Consider the following 19,627-nt stretch of genomic DNA (forward strand, 5'->3'; position numbering starts at 1 on the left):
AAGGAAAGGTTTTTTGGAAGCCTGTGCAAAAATGAAAACAATGATCACTTCCTACTAATGCTTACATATGCATCATTTAAAGTGCCTGATGTTTTACTTTTCTGACTGGAAAAACTCTGTTCTACATAGTTCAGATTGAACTATTCTGTTTAATGATACATTTAAAGAGACAATAAGACACAAAGAGAACTGTTTCTGTGTAAGGTTAGTAAGGTTTTCCAGTAGTCGTCAGCAGCTCTTTAAAGTTCAGTCCAGGTTAAAAGTCATATAGCTCCTTTCAGCATTCAAAGGAAAGCGAATCCCTGTGCCAGGGCAGAAACTACTCACTCAGATGTACAATCTCCACCCAAATATTTCACTGCCTGGAGGCTTACCACAGACGCTCTTTTTTTGCTTGTTAAACAGTGTGTACCCAAGGCACTAGAGTTCGGCTGCAGGGAGAAATTATCAGTCAGTGAGAAGTTCAGGTTACTGTAGTAAAGGACAAATCCTAACTCTACTCATGAGCGTAGCTTGCTGGAACCCAAGTAAATTTTATCCTGGAGCGTGGATCTTAATTGTATTGTGGAATCCCATTAGTAACTGGACTAATGGTGGATTACTATGCAATTCAGTTCTGCACTTGCACATTTTTTTCTGACTTGTAAGAGATTTATATAGAAATTAAACAGGTGAAAGGATGCTCATTATATTATAAGGATGCTTATTATATTGTAAGTATTTAGTTCAGTCAAGCTAGAGAAAACACCAGGTGGGTGTTAGAGTATCTAATCTCACAGTTCATGAAATTACATTTTTACTTAGTAATTTTCTTTTTCTCATTTGTTAACTTTATTTAATTAAGAGATTTTCTAAAATTGCATGACTTTTAATCTTACTAATAGGGACTTCCCTGTTTATTTAATTTGGAGGTTTTCTTTATAGAATGCAAGAAGAAATTCTTCCTAACTTATCTGACTTGACTCCTTCAATATTTCTCCTTTTTATTAAATACAGTGGTAAAATGTAAAAAAACAGCAGTGGTGAATCATGTAGGTAGTCCATTTTCTCTCCTTTTCTACTCAAATATATCTGCCTTAAATGGGCCACTGTTTCTAGAATACCAATATAAGGCATTTTCTGATATATTCTTCTTAAGTCTCATGTGGGGTTTATTAGGGCTTTTTAATGTAGACGTTAAGTATTACCTCTGCTAATCCATACTGATTTATTTCATTACCAAGGGTTTAGCATGCTATATTCTTTCTTCAAATTTTTACAAGATGTATCTCTCCTGGAATCAAAAAGTTCTTCTGGTAATTGCTGCCAGAGTTACCAGGATCAACAGGAGAGCAGGAGTAACCTTATTAGTTTCTCATAAGAAAAATCAAGATACTCACATATGCAAAATTCTTAATATATATTTAAGAAGTATCATTAAAAATAAAATTAAGACAATTAAGCCATCCTGGTTGCAAGGGAGAATTATCATTAAAAATAAAATTAAGACAATTAAGCCATCCTGGTTGCAAGGGTTTATGTGGGATTTGATACATTTTCCACCCTTTATTTTTCCACAGAAATTAAATCACATTTTGGATACATGTTAGGTTGACACAATGTGCAATGTAATCTTACTTTTTTTTTTTTTCTTAGTTGGTGTTTATATTGGCCAGTGTTTTTCCCTCTCTATGTTACAATCCTTGACATCATATTGTAACTGTGTAGAAGTGCCAAATGGTGTAGCATCTAGCATAATGTTGTACGTTATTTCGATACTGTAAGGATTTGGGTGGGAATTACAGTTCCTATATCCCCTTTTGATTCTTTTGATGAAAATTTAAGGGGCAAATTCAACAATAGTACAGACCTAACCAACAAACAAAAAGAAAAATAACAGTATGAGTTCAAAGACTTCTTTTTCACCTGTCTAAATCAGTGAAACTTCCTTAATTTGATCTGGGACTAAACGCTTAATGCTGTAGTATTGCTTGTTTATCAGCCTGTACCCTTCAGTACCCTTTTTACACTCATATTTTTCTACCTTCTGATCTGGCTTTATGTCTTTGCATTGAAAAATACTTAGGTCTTGACCTTGACATAATTGTTAGTGAAAATCTTCCCTCATTCAAGTAGTTTATATTAAGCTATCAGGTTTTCAAGAAAATAGTATCACTGTTAGACTGAAAGCTGCTTGGAACAGAGATTACTCCTATTTCAGTGTGCCAGAAGTTCATAACAAGATATTGTATCTTTGAAAATTGCTATCTCTGACTTAGAAGAAACACACACATAACTCAAGAAAAGCTTTTTTTTTAATTCTAAGTCAGTAAATGCTACATGAAAGTGCCATATCTTTCAGAAACATATTCACATATTAAAGTATTTCCATTATCTCTTTTATGACCAGAGTTCCTGCCCCAGCACTTTGCTCCAGGCCCTATCAGCTGCTTACTAGAGCAGCTCTCTCACTGGTTCTCAGGTTGCCTGCCCTAACAGCCTTACATAAATATATTAGTGCACTTCTGTGAATTCTCTAAACCTAACAAAGACTACTAAACAGAAATCAATATTGGCTTTTACAGTTATATAAACTTTCCCTCATGCTCTTCCCATTAACATAATGAGATTATAAGGATGGACTGTCTTTTGCTGGAAATCACAGAAGCACAGAATGGTTGAGACTAGAAGGGACCACCAAAGGCCATCTTGTCCAACCTCTCTGCTCACGCAAGGTCACCTTGAGCACATTACTCAGGATTTTATCCAGACGGCTATTCAATATCTCCAGGGGAAGAAACTCCACAACCTCAGCGCTCAGTCATCCTCACAATAAAGAAGTTCTTCATGTTCAGGTGGAACTTCCCATGTTTTAGTTTGTGCCCATTGTCTCTTGTCCTATTGCCTGGTAGCAATGAGAAGAGTCTGGCCCCATTCTCTTGATCCTGCCTTCAGATACTTATACACATTGATCTGATCCCCCTGAGTCTTCTCTTTAGGCTGAACAAGCCCAGCTCCTTCAGTCTTTTCTTATATGAAAAAAATACTCTAAATAAAATTGGCAAGACCTGTTCTTAAAAGTTGTTATGCAGTAGATACACATGAACTGAAAAGCCTATTATAAATCTGTTCTTCGTTAATTGTTTGGCAGTTTCAAGAAACTCATTCTTCCATAAGCAATGTGTCTATTTTTTAGTATGCTTCCTAGGGAATTCACTGACTGTAATTGTATGTGTTTGAGTAGCTTGTTAGCCAAAATGTATTTAAATTTTTTAATTTAAAAAAAAAATTAAATTTTAAGTTGGACCTAAATTTGTCAGAATGGTAGAGGCATCAACGTCTTTCAGGGTTTGAGTCAGTTGACCATGCACAGATGCCTAGTATTCCTTACTAGGGTATTTGAGAAATCTACATATCTTTGTCATTTGCCATTTCAGATGCCAAAAGACCTAAAAAACCCTTGCAGTCTTTCTTTGCTGAGGCAGCTGTTGTCCATTTGATATATAAAATAGCACTTGATAAATGTGTATGTGCAGCTTATCCTGCCTTTCCACTGATCACCAGGGAAGCTTAGACACAGTGTACATGTAGACATTTTTCTACAAGCATCGAAGGTTTCTCAATCTTGAAGTGAATCCCACACAAAGTTTCACAAAAATACTTTGATGGGTGGAGGACAGGATGAAGTTTGAACTCTACCTAAAGAGAACATCCAAAATGTATTCACAAATGTGTCTGTCACTTCAGCAGCAGAACCCAACTTGTTATTTCAGTGTCAATATATTCTTCACTTCTAGTCTTAAATTTCAGTGAGGAAAGATGGACTTAGTGACCTCCCAAAGTCTTTTTTAGATTATTTTTTCTGTAATTCTTCACTTTGGTTGCTATGATCATCAAGGACCCCATTTTAGCAAACCCTTTCTGAACTGAACATATTTCAATAAATTATTTTGAGTATTTTTTCCTTTGCTGTCTTATTCTTCTTTCCTTTTGTCTCTTCAAAACTACTTTCAGACCACTGAAGCAATTACAAACTATTATTAAACTTCCCTTCAAAAAGATGCCCTAAGTTCCTGTCACAGCTTGAAAAATCTGTATCTTGGCTATGAGTCTGACTTATAACTTAAAAATGGGTGACACACTAAAAATATGCATAATGAGTATTCAGTGTGTGTTATTTCCTTTAGTACTTCAAGACAGTTTGAATGTTTTTAACATGCACTCAGATAATGTACTGCCTAACAAATATAAAACTTGTAAAATCCATTTACATTTCTTGTTTTATGTCCAAAACTTCATCCAGGTTAAGCTTTGGCTCTCAAAGTGTACTACAAAGCTGAAGATTGACTGGGGAATCGTGTTATACTGTTTGAAGTTTAATATTGTCATTCAAGTGAGAAAAATCACATTTAGGTGTTAGTTGAGGTAATATAGAAAAGCAACAGGACAGTATTTCACCAGCTTCCTGTTTCAATTTCCTAAAAATAAATGGTTCATTTTTACAAAGGAAAGCTGTCAGTCAGAACAAAAAGGGATTTTCAAGATCTCCATCTCTGCCAGCTGTTTTATTAGGCAGTGAATAAAAAGTATAATTTAATTCTTACCCACATAGCATAACTGAGAAGCAGCTTGGGTTTTTTTTGCTCTGGTTATTTTGAAGTTTCAGCTTCAAATAACAGCCAACAAATTTATGAATCTCCTTAACTATTTCTTTAGCTTTTTCTATGCTCCTGAATTTGTAATTCCTTCACTGACAAACCGTAGGTAATGAAAATGATTTTTTTTTTTTTAATGTTTATGTGCTGTCACTTTTTACTCAAAGGCATGGCTGTTTTTAAACAGTTTTTATCCATGTTCCTTCTTACATCAAATTTTGCAGAAAACTCCTGTTTAACTCTTTCAAATAGTTTGTTCCTACTATACCCCATATCAACGGTTGTGGCCTCACATTTTATTTTGCTTATTAAAGTTTCAGAAATGCTCGTTGAACATTCAGGTTTAGAAGCGAATGCACAAATTTTACTTTGATAAACATTTGGTAAAACTTCATAGGATCCTTGTCGAAGGTCAAGGAAGGGTCATGTGGGGCAGAAAATACCTTCCTCTCATGTCCATAGGTCCATCTTTCCTGATTTACTGTTGATGTCTTTCAAGTTGTGATGCTTTCCAAATCCATACTTCTACTTCTTCATTTCTTACCCTTTCATATTCCTTTATGAAAAATGTGTTTCTAATTGGTAAAACCAGTTTTAAGTGAATTAAAGGAAAATTTTCAGTATAGAAAAATTACCCTTGTCCACAAAAAGTACCAGAAATGCATGCATTTAAAACAATGCACTGTATACCTGAAAGTTCAACCAAGGTACTAAAATGAACATTTCTGGAAAGAAATGTTTGTTTTTCTTTAAGTTTTTCTATGGAATGTGGATTAGTAAAAGCTTTTTTTAACTCATGTGTTAAGGTTGTGGGCAGATGAGTAGGTCACTGACTAGGCTCTAGCCTAAGGCTAAAACCAGCTGAGCACGATCTAAGAAACTACTGGACATGACATAGGAAAACTGCTGTGTGTAACAAACAGTGCAAGGAGCTTAAAAAGAATAGCTGGATTGTAGAGGTTGTTAAGGGATGGTATGTGAAGAACAGACTTTACAGTTAGCTAAAGGGAAATATCAGGGTCTTTTCAGGGAGCAGGTACAGGTTGAATATCAGAAATACAAAACAATTGTCACTTATGTAAGACCAATGGGGAAAAAGTAATTGGGGTGGATGTTTATTTTTAATGTTAAAAAGGAAGACTCTGGGAGAGGCTAAAAAGAGAACATAAGGGGTCACCAACCAAATCATTGGGCTGTTTGGGGGCCCATGTTTGACAGCCCTTCAGATGAGCAGATCAATAAACCTGCTATTTTCACTCTGCTTGTGTCTAACCTGTTTATGCAGTCAGAAGGGGACTGGTTTCATTCCCACATTGGAAAAAGAGTCACAGCATCTTTCCTCCTAATGTTACTGATGAAAAACTGGAGGGTGCTACCTGACATCTTCACCGTTCCCCGGCCTCCTTTCTCACCATGAACTTCCTCTTAACACTTGCACTTCCTGCAAATTTCATAAATAATTTCTGAATTGTTATGATTTTCATTAAATTCTTTGTAACAGATTACTTTTCTTCTTCTCTTTCTCCCTTGCTTCACTTTGAAGCAAAATGAAGGAGTGGTGAGCCAGTGGCTGTGGATGATTAGCATAAATTTTACTCATTTAAGTTCAGCTCGATTACTCTTTCACCTGTGAACTTCCAAGGTCTATGCTGAATCCTCAACTTACATTTTGAAATCAAACTGGAAGTCTCTCAACTTGGGAGAGTGACCTTCCAATTTTTCACTGTGCAAAAATGAAATGATTTTTAACAGGAAATTCCATTGTGCAGGAAAAAAGCCACAAATGAGAATAAGAAGATATACCTAAATCATTTATTTGCTTAGGAAAAACCTCTTTTTGTCTGTTTGCTTTGCTTGAGGACATTACTGTATGCAAACTACACATAACTGTGGATAGCGGTGCTTACAAACTGAAGCAATTCAATAGTGTTCAGAGTTCAGCCATTTAACTGTACAAGGAGCAATTTTCCTACAAGCCTATTTAAAGTTTAATATTTTTAATGTGGGAAATGTCTCAAAGAAATACAGTTACTGAAACTAAATTTAAATCTCCTAGACAACAGGTAGATGACTGCTCAACTGCTTTACCCCTGTCCATCATTTCTGTAGACCCATCACAGAAGGCCACCAAATTGGTCAGGCAGGATTTCCCCTTAGTGAAGCACCTTGTTATTTTTCATGTGCCTTAGCAGGCCTTCCAGGAGAATCTGCTCCAAGATTTTGCCAGGCACAGAGGTGAGACTGACTGGTCTGTAATTCCCCGGGTCATCCATTTTCCCCTTCTTGAAAATGGGGGTTATATTTCCCTTTTTCCAGTCATCGGGAACTTCACCTGACTGCCATGATTTCTCAAATATGATGGCCAGTGGCTTAGCAACTTCATTTGCTATCTCCTTCGGGACTTCAGAAAAAAAGTATTTGATGCTATCTGGTTCAATTGTTATAAGGTTAAAACTCGGAAGTTGTCAGTCAAAGACAACACTTCTGCTCTCTTTCAGAACCAACCCTGAAAATGTCAGGCTATCCATGGGAAATTCACATCCCACTAGTCAGTAGAAATATAGTGTATCACTTGGTTCTTCACACCGTTAGATTGTGACAGCTTTTCCCACAGCAGGTAGTTGTAGGCATAGTTGAAGACTGAAATATTTTTGTGAATAATAAAACTGAAATAACTGTGGATTTGCCAACTTCCAGAGGTCATTGGGGTAGATGTCATATGGTATCAGTTATAAAGTTCTTCTCTCCAGGTTTGTGTTTCTCTGGGTTATCATTGGCCCATCTAAAGGGAAGTATATGTCTCTATCCAACTTCTCCCCAAAGCACCTAACTGAAGGTGAGATGACTTTGCCTGAATGAGGGTCTAAGAAATCTGATGAGGAAAGAGCTGAGAAAAAGATCTCATTTTCTTTCAGGTTCACATCCATATTTCTAAGAAGCATTGTTCCTTCTTCAAAAATGTAGGCTTTTTTTCAAGGGATGCATAAATTGCTCTCTACCAAATATATATTGCCATATAACCACCCAGACAACATTTATTCTGAATATTCAGTCCCAAAGCTATGACTCAGGGATGGCTTCTTTGAGAAAGCTATAGGACTGAATCCTTGAACCTTGCCATTTTAAAGTTATTTTGTGTCCTTAGTAATTGCTATTTATTCTTATTTGATGACATTTAAGTATCTCTCCAACCTGCACTGCTCTGAAAGATATTAAAAAAATCATTATCTGGATTAATTAAAATTCACGTTGTGCACAAGAAATAAATATATTCTGCAAGTGTTGGTAGCATACTGTGGAACTGGTTTCCTATCTAGTTCTGAGTGGAGGAATACAATGTGGCTGAGACATAGAAGTTCTGTCAAGGTACAACAGCTTTCAGAAGGAACCATTGCATGTGCATGCTGCACAGCTGCACGTTCACAAAGCCAAAGGTGGAACTGTCACCATGAAAACATTGTGATTGGACCCTCAGCTGGCTTGTATCTAGCCAACTATGACTATCTATGGGCAAAGGAGTTGTTAGCACTATTTATGAGTGGTAGGTCATGGTCTTCCTTTGTATGTTGCATTACATAAAGCTTAAAAAATTCTGTCAGTGTTTGTGCCCTAAGAATGAATTCAGAAATACAGCAGATTCCTGCCTTCACTGAAGGAGCTCTGAGTGATACTGGGCAGATTGCATTAGTTAGAGTGAGAATAGCATTTCTTACATCTCTGGGACATTGACATAGTAAGAAGAATGATTAGTTCTTTTCAAATATATGAAGGATAGACGGCTACAGATGAAGAGCACACAGCTAAAGCAGTAGATTACAAATTTTCTAATGGTCACCCCGATTGTGAAGTCATAATCATAAGTTTATTTGCTCCTCCATGATCTCAGCCCAATTTGGGAACTACCTGCCATCCTTACTGAAGTTTCAATTGCACTTTTTAGGCTTTGACAATTTACTGTGTAGCAATACTTCTACCTTGAACAGCTTACTAGTGAATCCTGAGTTTAGTGTGTTCTTGGACTGGAATTTATGTATAAAAAAAAAATAATTCTATATTAGTGTAGTAAAACTGCTACAATCGAAAATGGTGCTTTGCATAAGCCTTGGAGAATTTAATTATAATTCTCACAGCAACCTTAATTCTTCTGTCTTTTATGTGTGTCCCTGTATATAATGCCAACTTTGTTTCTCAGTTAAGGTGCCTATACAATGTTAAAACTGCTATGAAAATTAATAGTATTAAATTTTCTTTTTTTTTTTTTTTTTTGTCTTAAAAGCCTGAGCTATAGCATTGTTTGCCTTCAGCAGAGTGTTCTGAATTTCATTTTTTTTTTAACAAGAAAGCTAAGGAAAAATAGTTTTTGATAGTTATATGAACTTCTGCCCAGAGTACGTAAGCTGGTAGGTTGTTAGCATTTTAAAATACAATCATTCTGGCATGAAGAGTAGACTTTTATAAATTTTACTGAGGTATAATGTAGGGTGTTCTGCTAAGTATGAGCACTTTGTAGAATGCTTGTGCCATATATTAAAATTTCCATGCTGTCATGTAAATAAGCATTTATTTCTAGCATAGGTACTGTACTCTAGGAAAGTGCTTTACACTAGGAACCTTCACATTCCTAACTCCAGTGTTAGTGAGGAAATGCTAACTTGAGCTGCAAATAGCAAAGACAGCTGAAGGGGGCTCCTGCAGCTAGCTGCTTTGTATGGAAATAGATTTATGAATGAAGATAAAGTACCTTTTCCTCTCCATTATCATCACTTAATTCAGCTATACAACATCATCCCCGGTCTATCAGATCAGGTCTGCACTTTGTATGTACTCAGATCCCTCTTGAGGGCAAGAGGAAGAGCATCTGCTTGCTCAGAAGAAACTTCCAGAACCAAAGGCCGAAATAGTATCCTCTTACCCTCTCTGGTACTCATTCTCTTCCCCCCACAGAGACATACATGTGATTTCCTGTCATTTGTCTTTACTAATTCTTGTTTTCACTCTTCTACACCCTCCTACATTCCTTTTACATACACATGTACATATACATATACATGCACTTATGTGTATTTATTTAAATGTAAAAAAGACCTTCAGTGGATTGGCCCCTCTCCATATAGCTGACAGGACACTTTCAAAAGGCCCCACTTCTTAACAGTTACATTTTCCTTCATTGGTAATTGGGCTCAAGAGAAAAGAGAAAGCCTAGATTTGAATATATAACAATGTAAATTATATAAACGTGAATTCCTAAGGTGATGATTGAATGGAAGAGTGTATACCAAAATTGAATTACAATTTATCATAGAGAAACCTCTATAGAGCAAAATACTTCCAAAAAAAGCAGTATGAAGCAAAACAATAAGGGCAAAGAAAGAAAATAACTCAGTTTCTAACCAGATATTTACAACTCTTCAAGGGAAAATCTGGATCTTTTTCTCTGGAATAAATAATGTAATATGGCAAGGGCACCTGAAAGCTGAAATAGAACTGTAGCCAAGCAGAAAATATATCCTTTACCATGAAAGATATCCACCCACAGACAGTAGTAGTAACAACCAATAAAATAAAGCTGGGGCTTATAAACCACATAATTCCAGTCACAATTAATTATAAAAAATGAAACAGAAGAATTTCTTGCAGCATGGTGAGGAGAATTTTTATTCCTTCTCAACATATTTGCCATAACAGATTCCCACGCACTAAGTAAATGCAGTATTACTGTGGTTATTTTCCACCCAGGAGGAGTTAATTTTTCTGTAGCCTTGAAAAGTAGCTCTCCTCAGGCCTTTTGGTTCAGCAATAAAAAGAATAAACCACTGCACTAGTTATCCCTTGTCTTCCCCAGTATTCTGTCATTTTGCATATAATTTCATATTTCCACCTGGAAACAAGAAGGTTATGGTAAAGAGAGAATACAGACATACTTGGAGATGTTCAGAGCAATAAGAACATAAGTGGCAAGGACCATAGGCTCGAGTTCATGAGTAGTGTAAACCATAACAGCCTTCCCTGCTTTGACTTCCCAAGAACAACAGCCCTTGCCTCATCTTTCTCTTGTCCAGATTAAGCAATGCAGCTCATCATTAGACAGCAGGGCATGCTAGTTAAGAACCCAAATCTTGCTCCCACAAAACACTGGAACAAAGCTGGGACATACACCTGAAAATGCCATGCTTATACATACATATTGTCATTTTCAGCCATTTACTCATAGTATTAGTGTAGTTTAATCACAAAATAACACCATGTGGTGGAAAGTCTTATGAAAGTCGTGCGATACTAAGAACTTTACTTTTAAGCAACACAACCTCTTACACAAAGAAGTCTGGAAGTAAGGCAATGAAAGAGCAACATCTTTTTGTTAAGCAAAATCAAAGGAATGATGTCACAGAATAAAGAATGCTTATTTCAGGCACTCTGATTGATGAACCAGCAAAAATAAATACCTCATCAAAATGCAAACAGGTCAGAGAAGAGTCAGAGCTCAAGATCTCTGAAAACATGAAAGACAACAAATATATTAAAATGGAACTTTCAATAATGGGTCCTAAGAAAAAGAAAAATTATGGGAAGGACATAGCATGCCATAATATACTTAATTGAATTAAAACCTTTACCTTAGCTTGGAAACTCCATAACAAAATATGGATAGATAATGTTGATATCCCTCATAAAATTTAAATATGACACTTGTATTTGATGGCATATGTACCAAAGAGAAGCAAAGCTATAGGAATGTTTGTGATTCATTTCAGCAAACAAGTCTTGAGCTGTATCTCTGTAAGAGAAATAGAGATCAGGCACCTGCAGTATGATATAGAACTGGATATGCACATCTCCTCAAAGATCCATGCTTCTAGAAACTCCACTTCTTGGAAAGAAGTGGGATATATTGAAAGCTTTTAGTTTTCATTCCAGGCAGAGACCCTTGGGGAATCCAGAATTAATCTCAATGAAGACAACTGCATGCAATGGAAGCCTCTCTAGTGAAAAGTTTACAGATGGTGAACATAGGAAATGTGATTAAAATATTACAAATACCTCAAGAAGAGAGAGGGTAAGGAAAAAAAAAAAAAAAAAAAGAAGACACAAAACCATAAACCCAGCAGTATTTAGCAGTGTACTTAAGGCATATCATGCAGACAAATTCGAACAATGCTTGTAATGTTAGGAGAAAGAAAAAATACAGTGGATTGCCTGACATAACATGAATTTTCAAGTGCAAAGCCTTGAAGTCCATAAGGATTTGTGCACAGCATAGAGAAATTAGACCTCCCAGAAACGTTGCCTCTTGATAGGGCTGGGCAGCTCAGTTAAATACCCCACTGAGATACAGCAATTAAAGGTTTGATTCAGTTGCTCACACTGCTCATATAGTGCTTTCTAGCACTATGTAAGATGCTGCAGGATGCCATGGTTTCCAGTTAGTGCTTCAGAATACTATAGATACCCTGCAAATGCCATACCATATCTGCCAGACTTATGAAGGTATCTTGGAAAACTTTGAGCTTCTAAGAAATCAGTAGGCACTTATTGTGTATATGACTGAGTCAGTTCACACTTAAGACATGTATAATTATTATCTATATAGCTACACGGGCTGTAAAGGCCTGACTGAATCAAGCTTCAGGTGTCTAAACTTCCATTATAATCAGATGTCTACCTGATTGTAGTAGATAGCCACGGATCATAACATAGGTATGTGATGTTTACTGAGATGCCGTAGGTTAGCCACGGCATAAACACAAGCCTGTCAAATATAACACAGGGTGTATACGAGCACTGTGTCTATCCAGTCTTCCAGCAGGCAACAAGGTAAGGTTCCAAAAATAAGTGTCTTTAAATCAGAATTGGGTTTAATTCTTAAGTAAGTAAACAGGCAAGAAAACACCCACCATGTTGAAAAGGAAAACAGTCTTTAGTGTAATATCTAAATAAGGAGAAGTGTTAGCTTAAGAACATTTTAAAAGCTCAGATTTTTATTTTATTTAGAAACTCTTGCAGTTTATCTGAAAGAAATGTTTATCAACCATGGTTTGAAATCCTTTTATCTCTCATGTCAGAGGCTATTAAAAAGTATACTGGAGTTTTAGAATTGATACTGCAGCACAGTACCCAGGCTGGTGCTAGGGAGGCACACTGTACAGTGATATTCTGATTCAGTGGCTGAAGTAAAATTTAGTTATTCATTTGACTAAGTAGTAACATATGCAAAATTAAGTAACTGATAAATAAACAAATTCTGCTATATTTACCTGATCACTCGTGTCATCACAGCTTTTCTTTATTAGTCACACAACTTCCAAGAGTCTTGGGGCATATATCAATTGTAACTGATGAAATTAAGCTGGTAAATCTGAAATTTTCTAAGGGATATGTGAATCTAGTAAATGTTCTATGTATGTAAGTCTGCATCTTGCCCTTTCTAGCATAGAGTGCTGAGTTTGCAATACTTTGTGAATCAGGAAATAAAAACACCTGGTAACAATTTACCAGCATTTTCTTTGGCTGGGCTAAGCAGCTAGTCTTGTGATCTTTTATTGCTCTTGAATTCCCTCATTAACTCTTTCAAACATACTTTTTATTGCATTTTTTTAGATCCATGACAGTATAAGATGTCTGATACTATCACTGATTTATAAGAGCAGTCTTTATTACAAAGGACCAGACACCTCAGCTTTCCCATGACACTATTTTAGCTAGTAATAATATTCCCAGTAAATTAGGCCCAAGCTGTCTGTTGCTCAGCATTGACTCTTAGAGCTACGAAGGGGTCATATACAATGTGTCTGTACACTTATTTTTTTTCTCATGCATGCATTGCTTGGCTTGCAAATTCTTGATTGAAGAGGAAAATCTCCCCAACTATCACTGTCCTGCTTTGTTGACCAGAAAGTGTAGTCATTGCAGTACCACTTACTAGCATACTATTTCAAACTTATCCTTCCAAGACTAACACTTCCAGTATCCTCATAAAAATGAATGGATATTCACTTCATTTGATTCCTACAATGAGACATTATAGCTCTGATACAGAGTTACACTATGAGAGCTTTGAACTATGTGGGCAGTTCATGTGCACAGAGCTTGGGCTATCTCGGAAGCTCTAAGATTGCTAAAATTTTACATTAGGTCACAATCAGGATCCTTGCTCCTCTTTGTTAAAAAGGATATGAGACAGTCCAATTAAATGTTTTTCTCATTTAAATCACAGTTTCTTTATAGGAAAAGTCTCTAAACTTACATTCTTAATGTGATAATGCCATGTCCAAGATGGAACAGTGGTTAAGGTTATGGTTATGGTTACCCTTAAGGATTTGACATTACACCATCCATTCCCTGGGTTTCAGATAGGACTTCTTTTTCCAAAATATTTGTTTTATTTTCTTCTCAGCATGGGGTAGGGAACTGACTTCCCAAGCAGTCACAACACACACAGCCAAGCTGGAAACCTGTACCTTGTGCTCAGTGTATTCAGACACAAGGACAAGGACAAGGAACCTCCTGTAAGCCTGGTACTTGTGCAGAAAAAGAGTAGAAATGCTTAGATTGGCGAAGACTAAGTATGCTCCCATTTTACCAACATGACCTCTAATGGGGTCAAGAGATATGGCTACATAAACTGCAGCAGGGAGGTTGTTTTGTGTCTGTTGTATGTTTATATACACATAGTTAGAAACGAAGTTGCAGTCTGCCTTTCAAACACACTTCTATGTACATGTTTGTTTACTGATGTGTCTGAACTGATGGTACACCAGTGCCATATTTTCTGTTCTCTCATGCATTTACTGAATAAATTAAGTAGCATTATTTTAAAAATTTTCATTGCTTTCACTATTTTCTCTTTTGCTTCCATCTTTTTGGGATATGATTATCATAAGTGAACACAGCATTCATGTGAAACCTTTGACATGGCTTCATCTGTTGCTTTATACCTTAGAATGTTGCAAGCTTCACTTCAAGATTATGTATAAAGACACAGAAGCAGTAAACTAATTAAAACAATAGGTTGGCACTGTGAATTATTCTGCTGACCTGAAATGACCTGAAAGCATTCTAGATTACAGAAAGCATGCTGACATGTCTTTTCATTCAGGTTCTCCTATTTTCAGTTAACATTTGTGAATTGCAATAAACAAATTAAATGCACTCTTTTTATTATCTTGCTTTCAAAGTGTGGACCTTTTCACTTCTCCCTACATATTTGTACTCGTTTTTAATTTTTTCCCAGGGGTGAGAAAAAAATGTGCTTTCCAGTAAAGAAACTGGCAACAGTTTGTTAACATATCCTTACAATTAAATATTCAGTAAGAAGTGAAAGAACATTAAGGACATCCTACATTTGTTCCCTTTCTGGAGGACTCTTCAATTCCATGTTAGCTTGGTATATGTCTCCACGGAAGTTTTCACTCCCACTTTTGAGTCAATCTTATAATTATGTCAGTATCAATTCAAGGCCTTGAGCTGCTCATTAAAGAGATGGAAAGTTCTCCTACCAATAATGATCCTCTGAGTGAGTTATATGCAACATCATTAATGGAAAAAAATGGCTTTATTTTACAGAAATAATTGGAAACATTGGCCACATGTGATAAAGTTGCATTCCATAATTATTTTGCCACATATGATGTATGTCCTTTGTTTCCTATTATGCTTGTGGAGGCATACTTTCCTGTATTTTATGGAGGTTGTTTCAGAGAACCCCTAATTTATATTTAACAAATGTTTCTTTCTGAGCCTAATTTGTTTTTGTCAATAAGATGTCTACTTACTATTGCTTAACTCTGTGTAAAGCTTACTTCATTTTCACAAGTGGAATTTATTCTGGATTTATAACAAAGTTTACAACTCATAGCTCACTTCAGAGAACTCCAGCAAAAGCACCTCTGCTTGGAGAAGTCAGGCCTGTCCAGCCTGTCCACTGCTTTTTCTCCATTGGTCTGCCCAAGAGATTGTGATCCCAAATTGCTGAGTATAGTTTCCTCCATTCACTATGAAATTTAGTTCATTTGTTTTAAAATGCATTCAATTTCACAAGGTCAAGTCGTGAAATGAATGTCCATCAAAAATTTGCATCTTTGTAAGAAGGAGAAGGATTGGTTTTCCTTTATGTACCTGAAATTAGGAATGGAATAATAGTGTTCTTTTTTATGTTGCTTGACTTCAGTTAATTGCTTGTTGAATGCAGGTATAATCATAATTTACCAAAGTTAACAAAGAAGATGAGTGATACTTACTAAGTCAAGAAGTTTAACAAGAAGCACAAGCTGTGATCTTCTCTGAACTTCAGTAAGAAGGGTCCTGCTAGAAAATAATCCTGCAAACAGAAAGGCAACACAGATGAAGGAATTGCAGATCAACAGCACAATCAGCTTGACACTTATGGTTTTGCATGGATAGATTGTATTCTCATAGGATCAACCCCCTTTAACTACTGGGAGCTCTCCTCCTACTGCAGCTCGGGATACCAGTAGCCTTCTTTGCTTCAAGGGCGCTTTGTTGGTTGATGTTCAATTTGGTCCACCAGGTTCTCTTCTTCAAAGATGCTTTCCCATCGAGCACCCCCCAGATTGTACTGTTCATAGTTGCTTGAATTAGAGCAAAATGGATTTAGTTAGTGTAAATAGTGAAAATTTTTAGATGAAAGGGTTGTGGAAAATAATGTGGAAAATAATAAGGGAAAATAATAAGGGAATTCAGGGAAATTAAATTATTGTGTATGCAGAGTTAAGGTAGTGTCGTGGTTTAAACCCAGTCAGGTAACTCATTCACTCACTTCCCCCCCCTTTCTTGCCCTCCCCCTGCTCCCGGAGGGACAGAGAGGAGAATCAAAAAGAATGCAACTCCCACGGGTTGAGATAAGAACAGTTTAGTAACTAAGGTATAACACAAATCACTACTGCTACCACCAATGATAATAATGATGAAGGAAATAACAAGGGAAGAGAATACAACACCTCAGCACCAGCCGACCGATAACTTGCCCCCTCCGCCCGACCAAGCACCGACCGATACCTCCTCCAACCCTGCAGCCTCCCAGCCCTTCCGGCTAACTCCCAGTTACATCCTGGGCATGACGTGCTGTGGTATGGAATAGCTCTTTGGTCAGTTTGGGTCAGGTGTCCTGTCTCTGCTTCCTCCTGGCTTCCCCTCCTCCCTGGCAGAGCATGAGGCTCACAAAGTCCTTGGCCAAACCAAAACATCGTTATCAGTTCTGTACCCAGGCCGAAAGTCAAAACACTGCACTGCACCAGCTACCAAGAAGGAGAAACATGACTGCTACTGCTGAACCCAGGACAGGTAGTTTTATAACCAAATAAGGATACTGATCACACCAATGACACTGTTAGCATTGGAATTCAGATGTGTAAAAACTCATTTTTGGAAGAAAAAACAATATTTTTGTCTTAGTAACATGGAGAAATTAAGTGAAAACATCCTTTCAATGTAAAAAGACCTAGGAAAAAAAAGGAGTGCCACTTTTTTTTCCAGAAGTGTTGGTCTTTTGTTTTATAGTAGACTGCTTCATACATGGTTGAAAGATACACTTCTGCAGCTCTTCCTTTTCTTTGTTCTTTCCTTCTCCACATTCTGGTTTGCAGGAGGTTATCCAGGTAATTGTGTTGGATGTGAGATTGAGTGGCCTCCAACCCTGCTCCAAGCTGGGTTGTATTGACACTAGGACCATGGCATGCACTGAGTTTTAAACCAGCATGGAAATTTGGATGCACCAATGAGGTAATTAGGACAACATTCATAGTGATATCAAAACCCAGGAATCTTAGATTTTATGTTGGTTCTGAAATGTGCTCTTCATGACATATGTATGTTGGATGTTCATGGCATAGTCTTGGCAGCAGGGGGGCTGCAGGGGTGGCCTCTGTGAGAAAAGGCTGGAGCTGCTCTGCGCTGAACACAGATGGTTCCAAAGAACCCACTGCAGGACACAGTTATGCCCATCAACCAAGCTGGTGTCACCTTTGGGAAAACATTTAATGCAAGGCAAAACATCACATGGCAGTATGGAGAGCTAGGAGAAAAATGGGTGAGAAACACCCCCGCAAATACCAAAATCAGAGAAGAAGGAAAGAAGGGAAGTTCTCCAGGTGTCAGATCTGGTATTCCCCTCCAGCCTGTGGAAGAGACCATGGTGGAGGACAGATTCCCCTCCAGCCTGTGGAAAGGTCCACACTGGAGCAGATACCCAGAGTGCAGCCAATGGACAGCTCCCACTGCACTGCCAGTCTTGTCTGTTCTAAGAAAAATCTCAATTTCTCATCCCTCTATCTACTTACCCAGCTTGAAGTCTCAGTTTTCTGAGGTTCCCTCGACACTTGCATTGATTCAGTGCACTGCAACCATGATTGTAACTCTTGTGCCTTTTGGATTTCAATTAGGCAGTGTCTTCTTCCTCCAGATGATGAATCCATGTGACAATTGCAGCTTCAGATAAGTTATACAAAATTGCTCCTGGCAGAACTTTGTAGAACTTCCATTTTAGGGAGACCCTTGTTTAATCCTTTGTGAGCAGAATCTAGTAAGAATTTAGCTGCTAAATTAACTATAAATTGAGGCTGCATGGATTGCAATCTTGCAAATGCTTATAACATAACACCACATGGGTCAATTTTCAAGCTGGTGGCAAATAGATTTAAACACTCCCTTCACTGCCAAAATAGGGTAAAGCACATACCCTGATTACCAATTTCAGCCCAAATATTTAAACTCTGGCAAAAAACAACTATAAACAGGGTCTTGCAATGCAATCAGTATGGAAACCAAATCATAAATGGATTTACCAGCCCCACTTGTATAAGAACACTTACAAGGCTAGATTGTCAGATGGTAGAAGTGACAAACTGCAATGAGTTACTCACAGTAGCTCTGATTCAAAACAGGTGTACATAAAGCTCATTAAATAAAAATTAAATTCTATGTTTAGAACCTATGTGAGAAGACATTCTTTACTGTTGCATTTTTAGTGTATTAGTGAGCTTATTAAGGCAATCCTGGATTATAATAAATCAATTAAACTATTGGAAATATCATCACAGTCTTTGTCATCATTACAGTGCTCATCTCATGCCATTAAAATTTGAAATAGTAGAACATTATATTCCAAATCCTACAAAGAGTCTTTTGAAGACAAAAGCAATTCTTTAGAACATTTTTCTGAAATATCTATAGTGTCATTCTTGGGAAAAATAAAACTATAAATGCTTAAATGAGGAAGTTGAATTAAAAATATTTAGTTTCTAAATCTAAGCAAGAAAGTACACAGCACTTTCACCTGTAAAAGCATGATTTATTTTATGCAATGTATATAAAAAGCAACTTCTATAATGATATAGACAGCTAGCACCCCAACCATACCCCTTCAAATTATTTCACATAGCACATCAGTCAGACATCTTGACTTAATAATTTCTGTGGAAAAATGCTCACAGGGTTAAATTTTTTAGGCCTAGTTCTTTAGACATCTACTCCCAAGAAGGGCATTTGCTTATTATTGCTGTTCCCCAAAAGAATCTTTGGATTCAACAGAAATAAGATGAGGAGGCACATTTAAAGTATGGAAATAAAAAATTAACTGTGTGAGACAGAGTCCTTAGATCATCCATACTAATGTATTCTTTATTATTTGCATTTCAAAGACATCTGTCAAAATAATAGCTAAATACTATAGAACTGTTGAGATAAAAAAAATTTAGATTTAAATTAAAAATCAGAACTTGATATTTAATATCACATAATGTTATAGACCTGTATACTAAAGACTTTTGTTCCGGTAAATCACCTGTTTTATCCTGTTAAACACATTTAGCTTCCTCATAAAATTCCCAACTCTTTTCATTGGTTTTGTCTTTGAAATAATTGTAAATAGCTATTCTGACAATCCCACATTTTAAGCTGTACATTAACATAATTTTCTTTTATTTGTATTTATGGTAGCTACTGAGAGTTCTGTTCTCTTGTGTTAAGCACTATACAAAGTG

This window comes from Pezoporus flaviventris, unplaced genomic scaffold, assembly GCF_033815535.1.
Source record: "Pezoporus flaviventris isolate CSIRO_AGI_PZ_B2104156 unplaced genomic scaffold, CSIRO_AGI_Pfla_v1 ptg000007l, whole genome shotgun sequence".
Lineage (NCBI taxonomy): Eukaryota > Metazoa > Chordata > Aves > Psittaciformes > Psittacidae > Pezoporus > Pezoporus flaviventris.